At 32.1% G+C, this 24,736-nt stretch overlaps 2 long non-coding RNA genes across 3 annotated transcripts in view; one reads left to right on the top strand and one right to left on the bottom strand.

The window, feature by feature from the left end:
- The window catches only part of LOC149880300 (uncharacterized), a 193,895-nt gene extending 181,005 nt beyond the window's left edge, over positions 1-12,890 (bottom strand). The window contains exons 1-4 of one of the 2 annotated variants that reach the window (XR_016446309.1): positions 12,691-12,885; positions 12,275-12,394; positions 11,755-11,859; positions 10,603-11,622 (exon numbers count right to left, since the gene is read on the bottom strand). This is a non-coding gene — a long non-coding RNA (uncharacterized LOC149880300). Of the gene's footprint in view, positions 1-10,602; positions 11,623-11,754; positions 11,860-12,274; positions 12,395-12,690 lie in introns of those variants that run through there. The other variant, XR_016446310.1, reaches the window with a different exon arrangement.
- The window catches only part of LOC149880299 (uncharacterized), a 158,079-nt gene that overhangs the window by 125,544 nt on the left and 7,799 nt on the right, over positions 1-24,736 (top strand). The window lies entirely within an intron of this gene.

Below are 24,736 nucleotides of genomic sequence, written 5' to 3'. Positions count from 1 at the left end.
AGCAACAGCGACAATTGAAGATTAACGCATTAATTAAAGGTCTCCGTTCTGATAGACGTAGAGTTTGTGCTACTGCTGCTTAAACACTTTAAAATTCATTTTGAAGAATTGAAAAGTTGTTGAAAATGAATTGAGTTAAAAAAATTTCTTGGTATTTAAAAAGATGGAAAGAAAGTATGTGATTGAATTTGATGAAATGGACTGCGCATATGTATTTACTGAAGAGGGCTATGAAATTCATGCGGCTGGATATGAATTTACTGCATATGATGACTGGGGGAGAAAATATACGATTAGATTTGATGAAATGGGTCGAGCGCATGTATACGATGCAAGAAGCGAAATTCATGCTAATTATCTTGCTGCTTCATAATTCTTTTCGATTAATTGAAAAATTTATTTTGAGCTAAGAAAATATTTTCCTTTATTTAAAATGAATAATATAGATGAATGGAGTCTTTTGGAACTTCTTAGCGGTAAAGAGTTAACTTATGTTGTAGAAAGATCTAGAAGTTTTATTAAATTTCAAAAAAACGTTAGAAAACTTCCAAAGTCAGTCAAAATTGCCTTCATTGAAATGATTCAAATGCTACCATTCGAAGAAGTTTTAAAAAAATTAAAAACTGTTATTGATTCACATCATTCTATTGAAGTTGAAAGAACTTTACAAAGTGGATTAATACATTCTAGATAAATAAGAGAAATTTATCGTACTTGTAATGCAGACATTGCTAAAATTACGAAAACAAATTTCAATATGAGTAGAATTTAAGAATGAGTCTCCGATTTTTTAATTCATAAGAGTTAAAAAATTGATTTTGACTTAAGAATTTTTTTTCCTTTGATGAAATAAATAAAGCGACCGTGAAAGAGTTGCGTCAATCCGCTAAAGAATGCGGCGTTAAAGGCTACTCAAAAATGAGAAAAGCCGACCTTATTGAGGCTATAGAGACTTGTAATGAAAGACCTCCTGTTAATGAAAGACCTACAGTGGTTAGGTTTGTTCGACCTCCTGTTAAAGTTTCTGTGAAACCTACAAAAGTTCGGCTTGTTGTTGGAGCTGATCCTTAGCCGGTTCCAGCGCCAAGACCTGGACTGGTTTCAAGAATGGCAACATCTGCGAGAGATGTGGTTGCTAGCAGTTTTAACAACCTTATTGCATCCATTAGTCCGTATGTTCCAGAATCGGTGAAAAAGACAGTAATAGACGTGAGAGATTCTATCCTATCAGCTCCTGTCAGACCGGTTCCAGCACCAAGACCTGGGTTATTTTCAAGATTAACAGAAGCTGTGAAAAATGTGGTTCAAAGACGGTTCCAGCACCAAGACCGGTTCCTGCTCCGCCTCCAGTTTACTGCTCCAACGCCGAGACCTGTTAAGTTTGAGTTGACTGATTCAGCTCTAAATTATGTCACCAAGCAATTTTCTTACAGTCCTTCAATCCTATATCAAGACCCTGCTGCCTTTTTAAATTTGGTGAAAAGAGCTGCGATCAAAGTCCTAGAGAAAAACACAAGAACGAACCTTGTTTTAACCTGTGATCTAATACAAGTCAACATTGCTACTGGATTGGAAAAAATTCGCTCTGTGTCCTTCCCGTCCAAATATGAAGTTATTCTCGAATCAACAGATACTGGAGAGAGCTTTGAGACGTGGAATAAAAGAATTCTTGAAAACATCCTCAATTATATTAAAGAGGGGTCTAATTGGAAAGTGTCTAAAATTTTAAAAATAGATGTTAACATGATCGACAATATCCCTCTCAGCGGTTCTTCCTACATTGATCTGCCTGATGAGTTGAAAAATAAAAAGGCCATTATCAATATGAAAAACGATGACAACCAATGCTTTATGTGGTGTGTTACTCAAGCGCTAAATATGGAAGACAAACATGAACATAAAGAAAGGATTGATGAAGACTTGATTCTAAAATCTAAAGAGTTAAAATGGGAAGAAATGGATTTCCCTGTTAAGCTCGATCAAATCGACAAGTTTGTGAATAATAATCCAAGTTTCAGCGTTAACGTCTTTGGGTATGATGAATAAAAACCGCACCCTTTACGTATATCCAAATGTTTGAAAAAAAAGCATGTTGATTTGTTGCTCATTTCAAACGATGAGACGAACCATTATTGTCTTATTAAAAGTTTAAGTCGATTGTTAGCCTCATCTACATCAAAAGGTAAAAGAAAACAACATTATTGCAGAAATTGCTTGCAAGGTTTCAACTCTGAAGAAAAGCTCCAAAATCATTGGACTTACTGTCAAGAACACAGCTCGGTTCGAATTGAACTTCCTGAAAAAGGAACAACCGTTCAGTTTAAAAACTACAACATGTCAATGAAAGTTCCGTTTGTGGTTTATGCCGACTTTGAAAGCTTCATCAAACCCATCGACGACAACACTAAATATAATGACAAAGAGTCGTACACCAAAAAATTATCAAAAGCACGTTCCAAGCTCCTTTTGCTATTACATCAAATGCTTCGACGAAACCATTTATAAAGGAAAACCTGTTACGTACACAGCAGAAAGCAATGATGATGATGTTGCTCAAAAGTTCATAGACTTGCTCGATAAAGACCTTAAAAAGATTTTCAACAATAATGATTAATTAGATCATTGCGGGAAGAAAAAGAAGGTGATGACTGATGAGGATGAAAAGAATTTTAAAGATGCAACACAATGTCACATTTAAAGTAAAGATCTTGACGGTGATAAAGTCTTAGACCACTGTCATTTGACTGGAAAGTATCGAGGAGCTGCTCACAAAAGTTGCAATGTAAATTATCAAATTCCAAAATTCATACCCATCATTTTCCATGATTTGCCCGGTTACGACAGCCATTTATTCATCAAAAAATTAGGTGGAAAATTAAAATGCATCCCCAACAACGATGAGAAATACATCAGCTTCTCAAAAGTAATTAAAGTAAGAGAATATATTGATAAGAAAGGTAAACTTCGGGAAGTATGGAAAGAATTGAGGTTAATTGATAGCTTCAGATTTATGGCTGGTAGTTTAGACAGTTTGGCTAAAAATCTAACCAACGACCAATGCAAAAACGTTGCTAAATATTACTCTGGAAAACAGTTTAATTTATTGCGAAGAAAAGGCGCTAACCCTTACGAATGGGTAGACGCGATTGAAAAATTTGCCGAAACAAATTTGCCTCCTATCGAAGCATTCCATTCCAAACTGAACGACGCTAAAATAGAAGTTGAAGACTATGCGCATGCTCAAAACGTTTATAATGAATTTGGATGCATAACGTTTAAAGATTACCATGAGCTATACAACGTCTCTGATGTCTTGACGCTTGCAGATGTCTTTGAAAATTTCAGAGAGGTGTGTCGTACCTATTACGGTCTTGACCCTCCTTGGTATTACACCTCCCCAGGTTTGGCTTGGGATGCAATGTTAAAAATAACTGGAATTAAATTAGAAGCTCTAATTGACCCTGACATGCTTCGCATGCTTCAAAGAGGAATACGCGGTGAAATCAGTATGATTTCAAACCGACATGGAACTGCCAATAACAAATACATGGGTGACTCCTATGATCCTTCAAAACCATCGAAATATATCCAATACCAGGACGCTAACAATTTGTATGGGTGGGCAATGAGCAAACCTCTTCCCGTTGGAGGATTTAGATGGATGACTGAAGACGAACTTTTAAATTGGAAATCCATGCCTTGCATTCTTGAAGTCGACTTGGACTACCGTGATCACCTTCACGACGATCACAACGATTACCCTTTGGCTCCTGAAAGATTAAAAGTAGGCAAAGTAGAAAAACTCGTTCCGAATTTAAACCTTAAAAAGAAATACGTCATACATCATGAAAACATGAAACTGTATGAACGATTAGGATTGAATATTACAAAAATTCATCGAGGTATCACCTTTAAAGAAGAACCTTTTATGAAAATTTACATTGACCTCAATACCCAATTAAGAGCAAAAGCTAAAAACGACTTTGAAAAAGAATTCTTTAAACTCATGAACAACTCCGTCTTTGGAAAAACCATGGAGAATATTGAAAATCATGTAGACGTCAGACTCGTCACTACAGAAAAAGAAGCCTTAAAATTATCTAAAAGACCTCATTTCGAAAGTCGTACCATTTTTGATGAAAACTTGATAGTGGTTCACATGAAGAAAACAAAGTTGGTTTACAACAAGCCTGTTTACTTGGGAATGTGCATCCTGGACATAAGCAAAACTCTCATGTTTGAACACCACTACGACTACATCAAACCGAAATATAACGATTGAGCTAAGTTGTTAATGACTGATACTTACTCTCTCATTTATGAAATCAAAACTGAAGATTATTATGAGGACACTGCTGGTGAGGTTGAAAGCAGGTTTGACACGAGTGATTTCGACAAAAACCATCCTGCTGTTAAAAGTGTTGGTTTTAAAGTTGGTGCTAACAAAAAGGTTATTGGCATGTTCAAGGATGAAACTGGAGGCAAGCAAATTGAAGAGTTTGTTGGGCTTCAACCTAAGCTCTATTCTTACAAGATTCTTGAAGAAGACGCACATAAAAAATGCAAACGAGTCAAGAAGAGCGTCGTTAAAAATAAAATAGAGCATCAAGATTATAAAGACTGCTTAATGGATAAGAAAGAAAAGCTTGCAACCATGAATGTCATCCAATCTCATCTTCACGACATTTACACAGAGGAGATTAACAAAGTTGTTCTCAGCGCTGAAGATGACAAAAGAATCATTTTGGAAGATGGTATTCACATGTTGGCTATTGGACATTACAAAAAAATACCTTGTCCTGATAAGCCTTGTTTTAACTTGATCGATTATGATAAAGTCTTTGGTCCTGATAATTGATATATTAGCTTATGATATTTGCAAGCTATTAATAAAATGAATATCACTTCGTTAAATGAAAAAATTTTAAAGCAGTTTGACATTGATGCTGCAAAAGACACAAATAACTTTAAAAAAGTGCAAATTGAAAAATCATTGTTTTTTCTAAAAACCATTCATCTTGTTCAAAGGAATGAAGACATTTTAAGAATAAAACTTCCCTTTGAAGAAATTGATAAATTTAAAGATGAAAATGAAGACATTCAAAGGCAATACATTTAAATGGTAGTAAAGCTTGTCGAATCCAAAAAGTGGACTCATATTAAAATTAACCAAAAGCCAATCTACTTGTATAAATGCAAAGACTGCTCCAATAAAGATCTTAACATGTTTGAATTAGATGAGTGTGACATAAAGTTTTGCATTGCATGTTCTTGTCAGCAAGATACTGTAGCCACTAAAATAGAGTACTATCACTACAATATAAATAGACTAAGTTCGTCAAGAATTGCTCATTTTCAAGAATGCATCAAACAGTACAATGGAAAGCAAAAATGCAAAGTTCAAAAGGAGGTGTTTGAGAAACTTAAAAGCAAATTTCAAGCTTTAAACCTTCTCGTCAACTCTAATAAAAAAGCATCAAATATTCCAAAATTACTAAAGAGCATATAATCATCTTCTTAAAGCAACTTGGGTTTACCAATCACTATGAAAATGCTAACTATATTTATTTCGTGCTAACTGGAAAAAGAATTGATGACATTGAATACTTGGAGGAGCAAGTCGAGTTCACTTCACATCAAAAGAAATTGAAAAAGTAAAAGTATTTTATGAAAGAGAAGATATATCAGTTATGTCTCCTGGAAGAGAAGATTGTATGAAAATCGACGGAGAAAAAGTTCAACAGCGCTATTTAGTTATGAACTTAAAGGAGCTGCATCAACTGTATTGTGAGAAGAGTGCTAGCAAAACAATTAAATTGAGTAATTTTTGTGAATTAAGGCCTCCATACATTCTTACGTGCAAAAATGCACCACTTGAAACATGCGGTTGTGTTTATCACAGTAATTTTACTTATTTGTGTGCTGCTTTGGCAAGTAAAATACCTTTTCAATTGTATTGCAATAAATGGTTAGAAAATTATATATTCTGTAAGCCCCCAACGTACGTTCCAATGTTGGATAATGAAATGTTCGTTGTGCTGTGATAGTAAATTATTGAAAGTTTCTTCGCCCGAAAACGGAGACATGGATACCTTAATCACCTATAATTGGTGGATTAAAGAAGATCATCGCTGTGTACTCAGTCAACATAAAAAAAACATAAAAGGTATTTTTAAGCATTTCCGCGACTATTTACTAGAGTTTACTGAGCATCATCTCAATAAAAAGCACCAGTCTGAGCAATACCTATAAAAAATTTACTTATCGAAGATATTTTTTTCCTATATTGGATTCCTGGCTCCGCAAAACATTTGAGAGGCGTATAAAAGTACATACTCCTATGTATTGAGTTGTGTTAAATAGAGTTAATAAAACAAAAAAAAAAACAGGGAGCATAAATAGCATTAACCGTTTGTTGCCTACTCTAAATAAAACGATCCCAGTATTGAAGAACCATCATGGATAACCTTGATAATGTTATAAAATTCATATTTTTTAACATAGTTCAATAGGTTTTTATAATCATTCATCTTTTATTATGTCATTTATTGCGTTATCTGTTGTTTTTCACTTTTAGCTTTTTCGTTACTACCGTCACGACATAAAACTTAATAAAATTCTCGGAAAACTTCAAGCAAAACATATGAAACTCACCATATAGTAAGTTCAATCTGTAGTTAAAGAACACAGCAAAGGATTTTTTTTTTTCACTGTGTAGGCGGCTGCATAAAGATTGATAAAGTTTATTTGTTTAGATTTGTCAAAAAGTAAGCGTTACGACCGTCACGCTACGTTAAGTTGATTTTTCAAATAAGTTGAACACTTGAATGATTTAACTTTTGCATGCTAAATAATATAATAGTATTTAACATTTCTGAAAATTTTCATGTAAAGATCACTCTTCGTTAATTTTTAATGGCTAAAAAAGCGTCAAATAATACGACCATCACTTGCGTGGGATTGCCCATAAACATAATTTTATCGGAAGGATTTAACACCTTCGCTGCCAACTACGAGTATACTCGTAGTAAGTTGGCGTCATTTATTTGCCAACTACGAGAATACTCGTATTAAGCTGGCGTCATGAGCTTGCCAACTACGAGTAAACTCGTAGTTATACTAACTTATTTCAAATAACATTTGTGCATGACTGGCTTTGTCTGTTCTTTTTTTTTTTTTTTTTCTAAGCTTCACATTTGATTTCAGAAAATATTACATTCAAGTTTTTATTTTAAAAATCCAGGGAACCTAACAAAAAATGCGGATAAAGATAGAAATAGCTTAAAACAGATAAAAATAAAACATTGATATTGATTTAATTTTATTTCATGAAAACTCAAGTGTAAACCTATTCTGTTGAATGATACATTCTGAAACATTCGCCAATGCATAACGGAGGTCTATTTTCACAAACAGCACATTCATAACGTGTTTCTTTACGTTTTATTTTAGAGCAGACTCGACATGGTTTAGTTGGGAATTTTTTCTTTTCATTCGGTGGTATTGAAGACAAGTGGTGGAAGCTATTATTGGTGATTCGAGGCACAATTTCATTCAAACGTTCACCCAATAAGTCCGTAACAACTAATTCTCTAAACTAAAGCAAGGAAATTGTGTGATCTACCCCATATTTGCTGCTTAGACAGTAAGCATTAAACAAAAAAGTATCAAAGAGATGAAGTGCTACTTTTTTATACCATTTGATTGTCTTTCTTAGGCAATCATAATATGATACCATTTGTTCTGCCCTATCTACTCTGACATATATTGATTGTAATCTTTGATAATGTTGGGTTTCATTTTCTTCTCTCCTCTCGTGTTTGTCACTTCAATCATTTGCAACGAATGCAAGTTGCTAATCAATAGCACGTCTCTTTTGTCTTTCCATTTAGCAACCACTACACCCTCTCTGCTTCTGCTTATAACGTCTCCCTGTTTTAGTTTTGCTTTTGTACACTCTTTTGGATTTGACTTTCGATCAGTTCTTAAAGTACCACAAATATGTGTTTTTTGATTTATCATGTGCTTTGGTAATTCAAAGGAATTGTAAAAGCTATCGGTGTACAGGTGATAACCTTTTCCCAGAAATTTTTCCATTAAATCTAAAACAATAGCTCCCGTTTGACCCAATAAATGTTTATCGAGAGTTGTCTCGCCAAAGTAGATTTTTACTTTTAGTACAATACCATCTTATTCGCAAAGCTCATAGAACTTGATACCATACTTATGTCTTTTATTTTTCACATACTGCCTGAATACAAAACGTCCCTTCCAAAGCATTATTGACTCATCGATTGATATATTTTTATTAGGACAGTAGATGTTATCCATTGCATTATTTAAGTGATCGAGAAGTCCAATAATTTTACACAAGCGTCCACTACCCGAATCTTCATTGTTAATAAAATGCCAAAACCGTAATATTAGTTGGAATTTATTTCGTGACATTATTCTAGAAAATAAGGGAAATCTATAGAGACTGTTCTTAGACCAATAGTGTTCTAAAGATGGCATTTTGACACACCCCATATGAAGAAGAACTCCATGGAAATGCCTCATATCTTCTGAATTTATTGGTTTCCAATCTTTAAAACGTGAGCTTCTTCTGAGGGGACGCTGCTTATTTATTTCTTGCGTTGCGTAGCGATTAGTTTCAACTACCATAGTATTTATAAGCTCTTCTGTAAGAAATAGTCTAAAGAAATCTAATGGTTTCTTGCTCTCCATGTTTATCTTCAAACCGGGATCCGCAGAAAATTGAATTTGTGTTACAATATTCGGCTCATCTTTCCATTGGTCTGCTAGATGAACGTCTGTGTACTGATTGTCATCACTTTCTTCAGCGTTATTATCTTTAGAACCTGATTCTGATGCAGTCAAGCTCGAAGACGTAATAGTATAAGCGAAAAATGAATCCGAATCTTCAATATCATCATCTTTACTATTTTCACAGTCTTCCATAAACATATGTGCTGATCCAATAGTGGAATATCTGTGTTGAGCTAATAGGAGATAGATAAATTTATAAATTATCAATTTATAAAAAAGAAATTACTCATCTATAAAACACATTAATTAGTATACTGTGTAAAAAATTCGAAGTGCTCACTAAAATTTTTTTTAATGTATTAAAAAACATCTTATTTTGTACTTCAAATTTTTTTTCACATTTTCAATAACATACAGTATAATGTAGTTATAAAATATATTTTAGCTTCTAGTCTAAAAAACACAACAATTTAGAATTAAGAAAACAAAATATAAATTACCTTGTTTACTCATGATAACTGCCAATGTGCATGTGCAAAAAAATTGAAACACTATTTATAATAACTAGCAATAAGCAACCCGTAATACGGGTTATGGTCGGTCTGTTAATTTATGGTGGCTGTTTTCCACAATATAAAGTTGCGAAACCATTACTAATACCCTTTTAGAAAAACGCCTTCAAATTTAAAAAATTAAACCATCTGTAAAATTAAAATAAAAAGTATGCGGAGGTAAAATAATTTACCAATTACTTAACATTATTTGAGAAATTTAAAACTGACATGTCAAATCAGTGTAAGGCAGAACCATTTTCCTCGACTTTACTAAGTTCAAAACAATACGTTTTTAGTTACTGACAGAAAATAATAACACTTCATCATGCTTTAAATTGACGAAAAAAGCTAACTTTTTGTTATATTTTTTTATAACATGAACTTTAATTAATAACAGTAGTATAAAGCGAACGTTAATTATACATAAATTATTAATTTTTTGGTATCCCCTTGATACATGTTTCTTTAAAAAAGGAAATTGTCTTTAAAACGTTAAATGCACACAACTAAATAAATTTATTAAAAATAACTGAACATTTGACCATTACTATTTATGGCACAAATCTGACCATTTTTATATATGGCCTCTTTGTTTCAACAGTTTTTAGCAAACGGTAATTTGCTACAATTTACTGAAAATTCCTTTTGCTACTCGAAATTTAATTCTCTTAAATGTTTTGACACTAATAAAGGACCTCCCTTCCCCGTTTTGGCATTAATGGTGGTCAGGAGAATAGAGTTATTTTTATTAAGAGTAATCAAATTTTTGATGAAGACCTTTTACCAGAATAATAAAATGTGAAACAATGATTTAAGAATTTAACATATATAAGAATTTATCTTTCCTCAAAATTAAGCTAATTAATTAGTTAAACACCTTATAAAATTTAAGTAACTCGATATTTGACAAATGAGCAAAACTGAAATACTCACCCCCCGTTTAAAAAGATCCCCTAAGTTACTTACAACAGATTATTAGGCATAAAATAGAGAAAATTAAAAAAAAATTGAACTAATTGCATCTATTTATATCATTTTAACTGACAAAAATTTACAATAAAAGGTAATCAGGTTTTCTTTTTATAAATCGTATAAATGCGTCAATCGTAAATCTTAAAGAAAAAAAAAAAAAACCACATAAAAACTGAACATGGATTTACCTATTTATAGTAACCTATTTTGACATGGCAGTTAATATAAACATTTATCCAAAATGTAACTAAAATCTGTTTCGAAGTGCAAAGGATTAACAATACTAAAATAAATTTTTTAAAAAAAAAAAAATCAAATTAAGATATAAACTGCATTTTTAGCATAATGTTGGCTTTTAGTAAATAAATAAAAGCAGTAAGTTCCAATAATGAAACTACCTATTATTCATTTTTAACAATAGACACCAACGTGAAGGTAAGCCAAGCAGTCTATCAACACAAAACATCACAACAATAACACATAGCAATAGAATATTTACACCCTTGATCCTAATATCCAGCGAAAATAATAAACCAAATTAAAATATGAAAGGCAAACCTAGAAAACCAATTTAAAGTTAACTATATATTTATCTTTTTACTAAACATATAACTACATAAAAGTATATTTGTTTTTATGTTCAATATTAGTTATTCAATTACTTCAAATTTAGGACATGAAAACACCCTGGATTTAAAGATCAAGGTTGCATACTCTCATACACATTACGCTAAACATTAACAGACATTATTATGTGTTTTGAGAATAATTAAAAAAGGCTACACAACACAACCTAGCTCCAAAGCAGTAACTCCGCCTGGCACTAAATGCTGCCAAGTCACAACTCTGCTATAAGTACATCGCTTGGGTGGCAAGGTTATCAATCTTGCTCAACATAATGCCAAATCACACCACTTTGAAAACATGGAAACAACATAATTTAAACATATATACAGCTATAAACAAATATGGTTTCCTATAACACATTTGATTAATAATCTTTTCAATTTGATGAAGAGTAGCTTGTTCAGCTATTAGAAGTGGGACTGAGTGGTGAATGAAATCTTCCATCATAAAAAATTTGTATGTATTCCAGAGATGTAAAGAATTGTCAGGTTCACAAAAGGTCAAAATAATTGAAATCAATTGTCTAATTTTCTTCGGCATATGTGTTAAAACCGCCTCAAAAAGAGTATTCTGCCATTCAGTGTCATCTTGCAACAGACTTTATAAAACACATGCTTCACGAAACGTTTCAAGGACAATACCATTAACAGTATGCACATCCTCCCAAGATGTTGCTCCTTTTGCTTGTAAAAGTAACAGTCTAAGAAAAAACAATACTCCAGTTTGATTAACTTTATACATTCTTACTATCACCTTATTACCACCCCTTTATCTAACCTTCCATTTACAATGTTTATCATCAAATATAAAGTGATAAGGAATGTCTACATACGAATAGCAATATGCTCTTTCATTTTCAGTATTTAACTTAAACCATGCCATTAGGTGCATATCACGCTGAGCTGCACGATCTAAAGCCATATGTTCTGCTCCTTCTCTAAAATACAACAATTGATTTTCAGGTAGATGTTTACCAAGTCACAGCACTTTAAAAACACGGAAAGAGCATAACATAAACATATGTACAAACTATAAGCACAATAAATGTGTTTAAATATGTATATAAGGTTAAATATATACTAAAATAAATAAATACCATATATACATATTTAAACACATTTTTAAAACAATTATGTAACACATATTAACACATACACAAACAGTAAAAAAACACTTTACATTATTATAAAAACACATTGATAAAACAACTATAAAGCGCTTATTACCACACACACATACATATGAAAAAAGCATATATGTAAACAATAAACGTGTGCAAACAAAAATTCTAAAAATGACGCAAGAAAATATAAAAAGATACAAAATATATATTTACAAACAATTCTCTTTACCTTCTTTTTTTTCTCATAAGAACTGTAATCTTCATAACAACATTTAACCTTTACATAAAATAACATGTGACATGCCATATCAGTGTTGGCACAAAAGTTTAATTTATTTTTCTAAATTTTCTAAAGAAGAAAAAAAATAGTTAATAGCATCACAGAAATTTCAAAGTATTAATAACCCTTTTATGGAAATAGCATTAGTATAACTTTAAATAACATCCATTCCCCTATTTTCTTTCTAAAAAATAAAATAATAAAAATAAAACTGCTAAAAGAAAAACTAAAACAAACAAAATCTATACGATTTAAAAAATTAAAATCCTTTCTTCTTTAGATCCTTTCTACTTTATCTAATAAAAATTTAAATCCTTTCTACTTTATCTGATAAAAATGTATATATAACTATTTCATATACTTACTTCAATTATAATATGATATATAATTGATTAAGATGATTCTTTATGTAATATATCTAAACTAATAATTAAGTTCCAAAAGGAAAAAAGTTTTAACTCGCTCAAAAGATCTTTCTCCAATGGCCGCGTGCATTTGAAGAACGCGCTCTTTCAAAGCCTAGTAACTAATTCAAAGCCTAGTAACTAATGACGAAACGACGTTAAACGTTAAACGTTAAACGTTTCTGTACTAATTATATTATAGATAATGCATAAAATAAGCTACATCACTACACCTTTTCAAGATATAAGTGAGAACTTGAAAGTTGTAATTAAGAAACGTAAGATGTAATTGAGAAATACAAAATGTAATTTAAAAGTCGCAATATGTAATTTAGAACATGGAAGATGTAATTAAGAAACGAAAGATGTAATTGAGAAGATGAAAGTTGTAATTGAGAAGATGAAAGTTGTAATTGAGAAAAGCTTATAATATATGTTTCAAATTACATATTGCGATTACTTATTTACATGTTGGGTTTCTCAGTTACATTTTAAAATTTCTTAATTACATGTTGTGTTTCTTAATTACATTTTGCGACTTCTAAATTACCTGTTGTATTTCTCAATTACATCTTACGTTTCTTAATTACAACTTTCGAGCTCTCAATTACATCTTGAAAAGATGTAGTCACCGCAATTAGTTATACTCATTACAGTGTTACGAGTACTTCGGCACTGGAGAAAAAAATTCCTTCGCCATTGCCAAACTACGAGTATACTCGTAGTGCTTTTTTTTTGTCAGTTATATTCAGAATAAAAAATAGTATAGAAATATTTCAGATTAAAAATATCTTTTTTATTGAAATGTTGATATATAGCCTTGGCAATGAGAATGAAACCACGCAAAACAGCCTCAGCAAAAATTAATCATTGCAGACATTATGGCTCGGCAAAGAAATAACGCGTAGTTAAAAATAGCTCGGCAGCGAACGTGTTAAAATAGTCATAATGAAATAATTTTTTTGCTGCTTGAATGCACGTCCAGTTGTTTGTTGTTATTATGTATGTATGTATTTATGCATGTATGTAAGTACGTGCGTTTCTATGTATGTATGTATGTATTTATGCATGTATGTAAGTACGTGCGTTTGTATGTATATATGTATGTATGTATGTATGTATGTATGTATGTATGTATGTATGTATGTATGTATGTATGTATGTATGTATGTATGTATGTATGTATGTATGTATGTATGTATGTATGTATGTATGTATGTATGTATGTATGTATGTATGTATGTATGTATGTATGTATGTATGTATGTATGTATGTATGTATGTATGTATGTATGTATGTATGTATGTATGTATGTATGTATGTATGTATGTATGTATGTATGTATGTATGTATGTATGTATGTATGTATGTATGTATGTATGTATGTATGTATGTATGTATGTATGTATGTATGTATGTATGTATGTATGTATGTATGTATGTATGTATGTATGTATGTATGTATGTATGTATGTATGTATGTATGTATGTATGTATGTATGTATGTATGTATGTATGTATGTATGTATGTATGTATGTATGTATGTATGTATGTATGTATGTATGTATGTATGTATGTATGTATGTATGTATGTATGTATGTATGCATGTTTGTGTGTATGTATGTATGTATGTATGTATGTATGTATGTATGTATGTATGTATGTATGTATGTATGTATGTATGTATGTATGTATGTATGTATGTATGTATGTATGTATGTATGTATGTATGTATGTATGTATGTATGTATGTATGTATGTATGTATGTATGTATGTATGTATGTATGTATGTATGTATGTATTTATGTATGTATGTATGTATGTATGTATGTATGTATGTATGTATGTATGTATGTATGTATGTATGTATGTATGTATGTATGTATGTATGTATGTATGTATGTATGTATGTATGTATGTATGTATGTATGTATGTATGTATGTATGTATGTATGTATGTATGTATGTATGTATGTATGTATGTATGTATGTATGTATGTATGTATGTATGTATGTATGTATGTATGTATGTATGTATGTATGTATGTATGTATGTATGTATGTATGTATGTATGTATGTATGTATGCATGTTTGTATGCATGTTTGTGTGTATGTATGTATGTATGTATGTATGTATGTATGTATGTATGTATGTATGTATGTATGTATGTATGTATGTATGTATGTATGTATGTATGTATGTATGTATGTATGTATGTATGTATGTATGTATGTATGTATGTATGTATGTATGTATGTATGTATGTATGTATGTATGTATGTATGTATGTATGTATGTATGTATGTATGTATGTATGTATGTATGTATGTATGTATGTATGTATGTATGTATGTATGTATGTGTATGTATGTATGTAAGAAGCCTCAAAATGTTGTAAGGCCTTCTCTTTACTATCTTCTTATTTTATTGATATTTTTTTTTTTTTTTTATGTTAACGTCTCTTTTTTTACTAGTCGGGTAGTTAAATCGGGTTGTATGTTTTAATACGCCATCTGATTTCAATACGCGATCATCGGAACTACCCGATATACGGAACTACTCGCTAGTCGGTAGTTTTTTAAAAACTTCTAGTAGCAATATATTTACTTCTTTTTTTTTTCTTTCTTTTTATAAACTTTTGTTTTTTTTTTTCAGATGACCAAACCATCAAAAATATGGGAACTTTTCACTTAGGCCAATGACGACAAATTCACCTGCAAAGAGAGTCGTAAAGAATTAAATGCAACGCAGGAATGTAAAAGGGTTTTGCGCAAACACCTCAAAGGAAATCATGCAGATCTGTTTACAGAACTGGAAAGAGAAGATGAAGATAGAATGAGGGCAAATGACTCTTGAGGTTAATTCTGATGATTCTGAATTGCAATCACTAATTGGATCATCTGAAACACTCCTAAAAGCCAAGAGAAGAACCGGAGAAGAGGAAAGCCCAGAATAAAAAGGTCTGGGATGTGGATAAACATCATCAGGTAAGGCTGATCCCAGACCACTAGGTGGTTGGTAGAAGATATGAAACCATTTTCAGAAGTGGAAGCTAAATTATTCATTCGCATGCTCAAAAGTGCTACCTTAGGCCAATACAAAGAAATTTTAGCACATACACTGAGTTGCAGAGCAATTCCAAAAGTCTATAAAAATAATCTTCAACTTATTTAATGCAAAAAGAGATGGATTTGAAGGAATTGCCTTAACATCAGATATCTGGAGTACCAGAACAAATCATTCTTACATAAGCTTGACAGGACAATACCAAGACAAAAATTTCCGCCTGAGAAGATTCTTTTTCACAATGAAGTATTTTCCAGAGGACCATACGGCAAATAACATCAGTGCCAAGATAACAGATACGCTTCATGAAATAAAGTTGAATTCCAAAACATTGAGGTGGATAACCATTGTTACAGACGGCGCTGCAAACATTCAAAAGGGATCAAAAGCAAATAGTGACATTGATCCCAACATGTGGTGCGTCGACCACAAGATCCACTTGGTTGTCACGGGTTCACTAGCTGCAAAAGACAAGGAAAGGAAAATCTACTATTGTCCACAATGGAATCAATTTCACAAAAACATGACGGGTTTGGTAAACTATTTTCACAACTCAGGAAAGAGGACTATCGATCTTGTCAACAAAGAAAAGGCACTTAAAATGACAACAGCTAAGTTGTTACAGAACTGCCCTACCCGCTGGAATTTAGGCTTAGCCTAGCTGGAATCAATAATTGCACTTCTTTCAGCCATGAAGCAAATAGTTGGGCCTGATGGTAACACGTCTGGCTCAGAATTGAAAAAATTGATGCCAGAGGAACCTGAGATTAGCAAAGTCAAAACCATCATTAGAGTTTTGAAGTTATTTGAAGCATTTTCAAACTCTGTTTCTGCCGACAAAACAATCACCATCCACAAGCTTGCAACCATGCTTGTTACAATGAAATTAGGACTTGAGACAACTCAAAAATTGGTAAAGGATCCCTTAATCCAAGAAGCTACAAACTACTTTTGGCTGGAGATCGATAGAAGATTCCCACATTGTGGAAGTGTACAGATGATGTTCACTGTACTCCATTTCTTGGATCCCCAAGCAAAAAGAGCAATGACAGAAGGTTAGAACGTTTTGATCTTGCGAGTAACACCCTTGTGAACACACTGAAGGAATTTGTTGACAGAGACCCCACACTGCAATCCACACCACCTGAAGCCTCATCCTAAAATATTAGAGGCCGCGGACTATTTGGATGCCGACAGTTTCATGGCTAGTTTGTTGGACAATTACCACACACGAGGTATGGACCAACATTTACGCACAAAGGAGGGAAATCAACTGCAAAAGAAAACGTAATAAAGGAGGTAGACAAATACCTTGTTGATGCAACAATCGAGAAAACAGTGGACATTTTGGACTTTTGGAGGGTTAATTCAGGCAAATTCCCTATGCTTCCAAGACTTGCTAGACAGATTCTGGCTATCCTAGCCTTATCTGCTTCTTCTGAAAGAGTGTTTTCAAGTGCAGGGAACATTTGCACTGTAAGGAGAACAAACTTAAGTGTTAATAAAATGGAACTGCTGGTATTCATGAAAGAGAACAGTAAATTACTGGACGAACTTTCATATTTAAAATGGCCAGCCTTTCTTTTAATTTTTTGCTAATCCTGAAACTTGAACACTTTCAGTACAAATATTAGTATTTCAATTTTTTTTTTATTATTATTTGTAATTCAATGTGATAAGTGAATTGAGTAAGCTGTTTGGGGTATTTTTACTTCTTCGAGTATTTCTACGGGTATTTTCTACCGGTATTCTACGGGTATCAAGTATCGGGTATTCTCTACGGGTTTTCTACGGGTATTAAGTATCGGGCATTAAAAACAATTATAAAGAGAAACGGGTATTTTATAACTTTCGGGTAATTACCCGAAAAATTAATTTCCGGTAGTAACCGAAATAACTACTCCGATCCGAGTTCGGATCTCGGATCCCTATATACATATAACGAAAAAACAAAAGCTATCTACTATGTATGGTAAAGTGGAACTACTGCAGTTTCTTCCCCCCCCCCCCCCCCCTCCTTTTTTTATGATTGATTACTATAAAGAATTTTACGCTGATTCAGAAAAATATAAAAACATAGACCTGAAAATCAACAAAAAGTGCGAAAATTCGAAGTCAAAGTTGTAAAAAATCCCACTAAAAACCCTAATAATCGCCATTTTGAGAGTAAAAAGTTAATAATATTTTAACCAGACGTGCATAACCTGGTTTTTACGCTGAAAAGTCCTTAAAGTACGTTTACCTTGCGCAATTTGCGCAAGTTAAACCTATTAACAACGAGGGATTTGTAGGCTAAATACCTGACTTAGAAATTGATTTTAACTGTTTTTTTAACTATCTTAGAAACTGCCAGCAGGTAATACGAGTGGTAAATATTAAAAACTATTCAACTACACCCTCCCAAACCTAAGTTCTTTGAAAAAAATGTTTTAAACAAATTTGTGTCTATGAAAATAGCCGTGTTTTCAGTTTACTAGAGCACAAATTGTAAATGCAAGTAATGTTCTCTATGCACACAATAAGAATCATGCTGATCACACAGGATATGTTGTTGCAACTTGGTCCCAAAAATGAAAAAAACAATGTTCGTTAAATCTCTGTGCCCACATAAATTCTGATAGGTAGTCTCCAATCATCTCGCGATTAGTTGAACCCGTCATAGATATAAATTTGGCTTTTGCTCTAGACCACATAGCTTCCACGTGATTTGTGGTTACTCCGGTCTGCGGATCTACGAAGTTGTAGGAGTGGTTAAATGTGCCGTGTTGATATAAAGGCCGTTGCAAACCATTATAAGCTGCCCACATATCGCTCAAAATAAAAGTGCCAGGAAGGATCCATTTTTGAATAATTGGAAGCAATGCTGCAGCATCTCGATTTTGCACTAGAATTAAGAAACCTTTCTTGGTCGCAGGTTCCATGGCCTACGTTATAACACGGCCGGATTTGTTGCCTTGAACGCAAAAAATTAGTGGGCCGATTTTAGGTTTTTAGCTTTTGAATCAAAACCTGAAGGTAATTCTATAAAGACATTAATAATATTTAAATAATTTGCTCTTAGCTATAATTATTACTATTACCAAAATTCTTAACCTTCAAACACTAAAACAGTTAGCAAATAATAAATCATGATTGCATTAAGCCGAATGAACTATCTATTTTAGCCATCAATTTTAATCTACAAAATCTTAGTCTTAAAATTATTGGTTCAAACAACTAAAATTAACAAAAATGTTAGTAAAACTAGCATAATTTTTAAATGTACGCATTTACTGAAAGCATTTACATATATTACAAAAAGATTAATCAAGTCAAGTTTCAATTGTTTCTCAAAAAAACAATATACATAAACTATGTTGTTATGGGTTTATTCATTTGTCTTTTTTGGTTTGTCGAACTTTAAAGGCAGCAACTTCATTTTTTCTAATGTTTCCATTTTTAATTTGTTGCTCATTGTTAAAATATATGTTGGTAATAATTGTGTTTACCAAATGCCTTCCCCATTCCTCATGTTCTATACACATAAAATCACTATCACTTGGTTGATATTTTTATAGCGCTAGCAAGGATGCATTTTTTATATCATGGGAATACTTTAATAACATTTTCTTTACAGTGTCCAGAATTATAAACCCATTACAAACATAGTTAGCTAATTCTTTGGAAGGTTTTGTTAAACCACCACGTGAAAGAATTTCCAGATATTCTGTTGAGACTTTATTGAAACTTAATGATTTCAGACAGTTAGAACAGTTATATTTATCCCCAATCTTTTTCGTGATGTAACCAGATATATTGATTGCAACTTCGTAAGAGTCATGACAAAGCTCATTCTCTTGAATTTCATTGCTATATTTTTCCAATTTTATTAAAAGTTTATTTTTGTCAATTTTTGTATCAAGTTTAAGATTGCTCGTCCAACAATTGATATTGGCTTTAATTAAGGATTTCATGCATAATATCTTTTCAGAGCTTTGAACTTCACGTAAACTGACTAAAAATCTTCCACCGCTCATTTGTCGATATTTACTGAAATGTCTTTCTAATGGATCAGTTTGAAACCTGCTAGTTAAAACATATTTATATCCTTCTGAAAATAAATCTTCAATCAGACTTGCAGTACCCTTCAGTGTTGTAATTAATGCATTAGTCGTTTGAGCAGATAAAGTATACTTATTACATCTTTGAAACTGCAAGTTTTTCCATTCATTAATCCATGTTGCAAAAACTCGAAAAAATTGTGACTTTTTGTCACCTGGAATAGCTGCATTACCAAACCTATTGTTTGTATTAAATATTACCTTTGAATTAGAAATAGTCCACCAAATATTAATAAGCCTTAGAAATCCAGCAGCTGCAGTTTCGTTTGGAAAATAGCTGATGATTGCAGCAGAGGTGGTTTCATCAAAAATATTTAAAGCTAAAGGAACACTTTGTTTGTTGTTTCCTGGATGTAAAGTTTGGGCAGACAATTTGAAAGCTTTTTTTAAGTTAGCAGGTAACAATTCATCTTTCTCATAAACATTATGCAATAAACTCCAAGAAATTTCTCCAGCTTCAACATGAATAATATCATCAAACTCAATAAAATCAAAAGGTGGAAATACAAACCGTTTTGAATTTAATAAATTATTTCTAATGTTTTTCAGTAAATGAACACTGTCATATAAATTGTAAACCCGGTGTCCCATAAAAGTAAAATATATTTCATTATCTTGTTCACCAAACTTTAAACGTAGAATTTTAAATGCTGAAACATTTGTTGCATGATTGTCAGTTATTATAGCTCGTACATTAAAAGATGCTTTATATAAAGTATCTAACGTTTCTTCTATATGTGAACTAATCATAGAACCAGAAATTTGAAATTCTGGACAGGCCTTAATTACAAAGGGGATAGATTCTTTCAAGCTAACCACCATGAACACAACTATACCAGAATAGAAATTACCATCATCATCAGCACCAATTAAACTTTCTCCATGATATTGGACACCTTTTTGTAAATACATCTCATCAATTAAAACAACACAGTCAGCACTAATACTACCATTTTCCAAAAGTAATAATAATCCTGATAATGGATCAATGCCACCCTTTGAAAGTGATTTTAAATAAGACAACGAAGGAAGTGGAAACTCTTCTAATAGCAAAGTATAAGCCTGTTTTGATGTATATCTGTGCATTAGAGAAAATCTAATGATTTCATTTGTGTAGATTGGACGTCCTTGTGGTTTATAAAGAGATAATTTATATAAATCTGATAATACACTTTTTGATACGTTCTTTGCAACTTCATGCATATAAGAAACAAAATTAACAAGCATACTGGCACTGGTCAATTTACAAACACTGCCTTCTCTAAACCATTTAGGCAATTGAACTGGGATACCTTTCATATGTAGCTTTACATGTAAGTCTTTATCAATAGTAATACTGTCAATGTTAGGAGTAACATCCCCGTCGTCGAAATAAATTCGAAGAAATAACACACGGTTATCAACTAGTTTAAATGAAAATCCTGCTGGACAAAAACTTTTATTAAGATCTATAATGCTTTTAATTGTATCATGTTTTCTAAAATCGTATGTTTCATCGAGAAAAAGATGAGAATATATACGAACTGCAGGGGGCTTACGTAAAGCTGAGGTTGATTGAATTAAAGATGGCTTTGATAGGATGTTTTGGTTGGTAATAATTGTTGGTATAGGATTTTCGCAATAATTCAATGTTATACGTTTACCTCTTTTCAAATATTTATCTTCAAAATGATCGATACATATAACTGAGTTTTCTGTGGGGCTCCAATCAGCTCGGTTGACAAACTTAATCCAACAATTTCGAAGATCTAACTGATTGCTATCAGGAAAACTAAACACAGTTTTGTATGTTACGTGGTTGCTGTTACTGGAACATTCTTCAATCTTTCGCTTATAATTACTTCTACAACCAACAACACAACACTTTTTTGGCATTGCAAAATAAAGTATTACTTGAATTAAAAAAAGTTTAATTTAAGATTGTTAAATCGGTTCATTGTAAACTTCAAACTCGTGTTTTTTCGGCCCACTAATTTTTTGCGTTCAAGGCAACAAATCCGGCCGTGTTATATAGTAGACCATGCAGGTTCGTAACCATCAAATATCCACTGCTGCGGAATTATGCGACCAACGTAGTTCTTTCTTCTACAAAAAATGGACTCATCAATTTCAACAATGCTCCCAGGGCCGCCTATTGGGTCAGGGTTTTTGATGAAATATTCGACGCAAATGTCTCTGCAATATTAATTCCAATCAACAATGGTGTGATCAGATTCAATGTTGAGTTCTTGCCTTATATATCGTTTAATGAAAACCCTCACGACGTCTTAACCATTGTATGATACGATCATTATTTACCGATTTGTCTACATTCTCACGTTCTAAATTTGATCTTTCTTTGAAATTTTGAATTGATTCAATTTCATTGTAACATTTTAAAATGCTGATAATAATAATGCTGATAGAAACCAGGTCGATTTATTGTGCAAAGTAATGGTAGTTAATTTTCGTTAACAATCTTGAAAAATGGCGAATATCAGGGTTTTTAGTGGGATTTTTTATAACTTTGACTTCAAATTAGAGCACTTTCCGTTGATTTTCAGGTGTATGTTTTTATATTTTTTTGAATCAGCATAAAATTTTCTATCATAATCAATCATTAAAAAAAAAAAAAGGGGGGGGGGGGGGAACGGAGAATCTGGAGTAGCGCTAGTAAAGTTTCGTGCCTAACGGCATGAAATACAAATCAAAAATAAAAAATTTTTTATATAGCAGCCGTCATTATGCTGGAGGAGACGATGGCTTGGTAGACTATGTTTCTTGTAAGACAATTCTGATATAAAAGACACTTTGGGTTATCCATGCAATTACAAGTTTTTTCTCTTATATTGGTTTTTTTTTTGCAGAATGTTTTCATCGTGTGAATTTATGTCTTTTATACTTGGCATGCAGCTTTAACTCACTTTAATGGAATTTCTATTGAATATTTTATGAAGTTTGATGTTTACCACAAAATGTTTATCTACCAAATTTAAAAACCGCTTTTCTATATTTGTGCAAACATTTTTGCTGTAGGGAGGATTAAACCAAATAATTTTTCGCTTATTCCTTTAGTTGTTAACAGGTTATATGTTGGGAATGTATATAAGCTTTCGGTTGATACCTGATTTTTTAAGTCTTCCTCGTTCATATAGGATGAATTTCTGAAGATGTATTCGCTAGATGAATTGGCCGACAATCGTTGCTCGATGGAGTGCGGAATCTTCTTTAAAATGTAAGGTGGATGGTTGGATTCAGCATGAATATAGTTTAAAACATTCTCTGGTTTACTCTAAGGCCGGAAAGAGTAGTTATTGAGGTTTAAAGTAACATCATGATAATTGATAATTTTCATATTACATTGGATGGAAATAATTAGACCATTGTCTTTAAAGATTTGAACAAAGTACTTTTTTATTTTTTCCATTTGCGGACCACTGGTGTTTTTAAATACGGCTAAACCGTCGTCTCGATATAATTCAAAATCAGTCTTGTTATTAATGTTGCGATAATTAGAAAAGTAGGAAAATACCAACAAATTCACAAACCTCTGCGCCGTCAAAAGCACCCATGGTAACATCAAACAAACCGCTTTTCTTTTTTACCCAAACTTGTTCATTATTTAAGAGCAAAGATTTTCTTGCTTGTTTGATAATCATTGTTAATTGTTATGTGTTGCTCAGCAAAGCTGATTTTGTCGTTTAGAAGACTTTCATTGACTGATGGGTAGAAATCATACATGTCAAAAATAAGAAACTTATACAGGTTTATTTCAGTAATTCTCTTAAAGCAATCAGTAACATTTTGAGTACATGTCCATTGGTTGAGGGCAAGTATATGTTTGATATCATATATTTACTGATTCTTCCGATATCATTTTTATCAGGACTGTTGGGTTGTTTGTAAAGTTCTGTTTGTGGTCTTTCAGAGTTAAAAAACAGTTAGATAATCCATTTATTTCGATTTGTTAAAAACCTCGTGGTTACTTAAAATTCCTTTGCTTTCCATATTTACTTGGTCTTTATTAAAGCACTGGCTTTTTGTATGTAGAAATTATTGCACTTGTTAGTAAATTATTATATTCGTCTTTCGACAACATGTACATGTTAGATATTTTGTCAGCCTGGGTTCGTGTTTTTTCTGATTTACGTATATTCATAATGTCATCATTTAGCTTCGTCTGGAAGTTGCTACTTATTTTTCGAACTTGATGTTCTTAACTAGATCCAATAAGTCGTTTTCAAAAGGTGCCATTTCTTTAACTGATTACGGGCATTTCTACGTGTTAATTCTCAAAGTTTTCAGATCTATTAGCTTCTTTGTTCTTTAAGTGTCTGTTGTTATAAAAAGCTCCTTTCCATTAAATGTTTGTTGTTATAAAAAATTGCTTTCCATTAAGTGTTTGTTGTTATAGAAAATTGCTTTCCATAAAGAGTTTGTTCGAGAAAATTGCTTTCCATTAATTTTGTATATATCAAATATATGATCAGATGTTGGCGTCAGATGAGTTGCCGGTGTATTACTAATTAATTTAAGATGTTTAGAAAAAAAGGTTGCTGATGAGATGTTGTTGATGATGTTGACGATAGATATAGAAGAGATTGTGATAGAGAAGACTGCTGGGGAACGTTGTCGTAGTTGTCACTGCTACTACTAAAGGTGCAAGTACTTGAAGGGACATATTGAAGCATTAGTACTTCTCTTTTCTTTTTAGGAGGAGATATTTACCATCCTTTAAAATAAAACTTTGAGGGAATAATTCAGTTGGCTTCCTATATTTAAAATGGTTTGCCTATTATTATGTGTTCTTAATTTCAACATACTTTTTATGGTTATGTGGTCGAATATCACTTAAT

This window comes from Hydra viridissima, unplaced genomic scaffold (assembly GCF_058129835.1).
Source record: "Hydra viridissima isolate aposymbiotic clone 2 unplaced genomic scaffold, HvirCarnegie_v1 scaffold_13, whole genome shotgun sequence".
NCBI lineage: Eukaryota > Metazoa > Cnidaria > Hydrozoa > Anthoathecata > Hydridae > Hydra > Hydra viridissima.
This window is presented reverse-complemented; position numbering and strand designations above follow the sequence as displayed.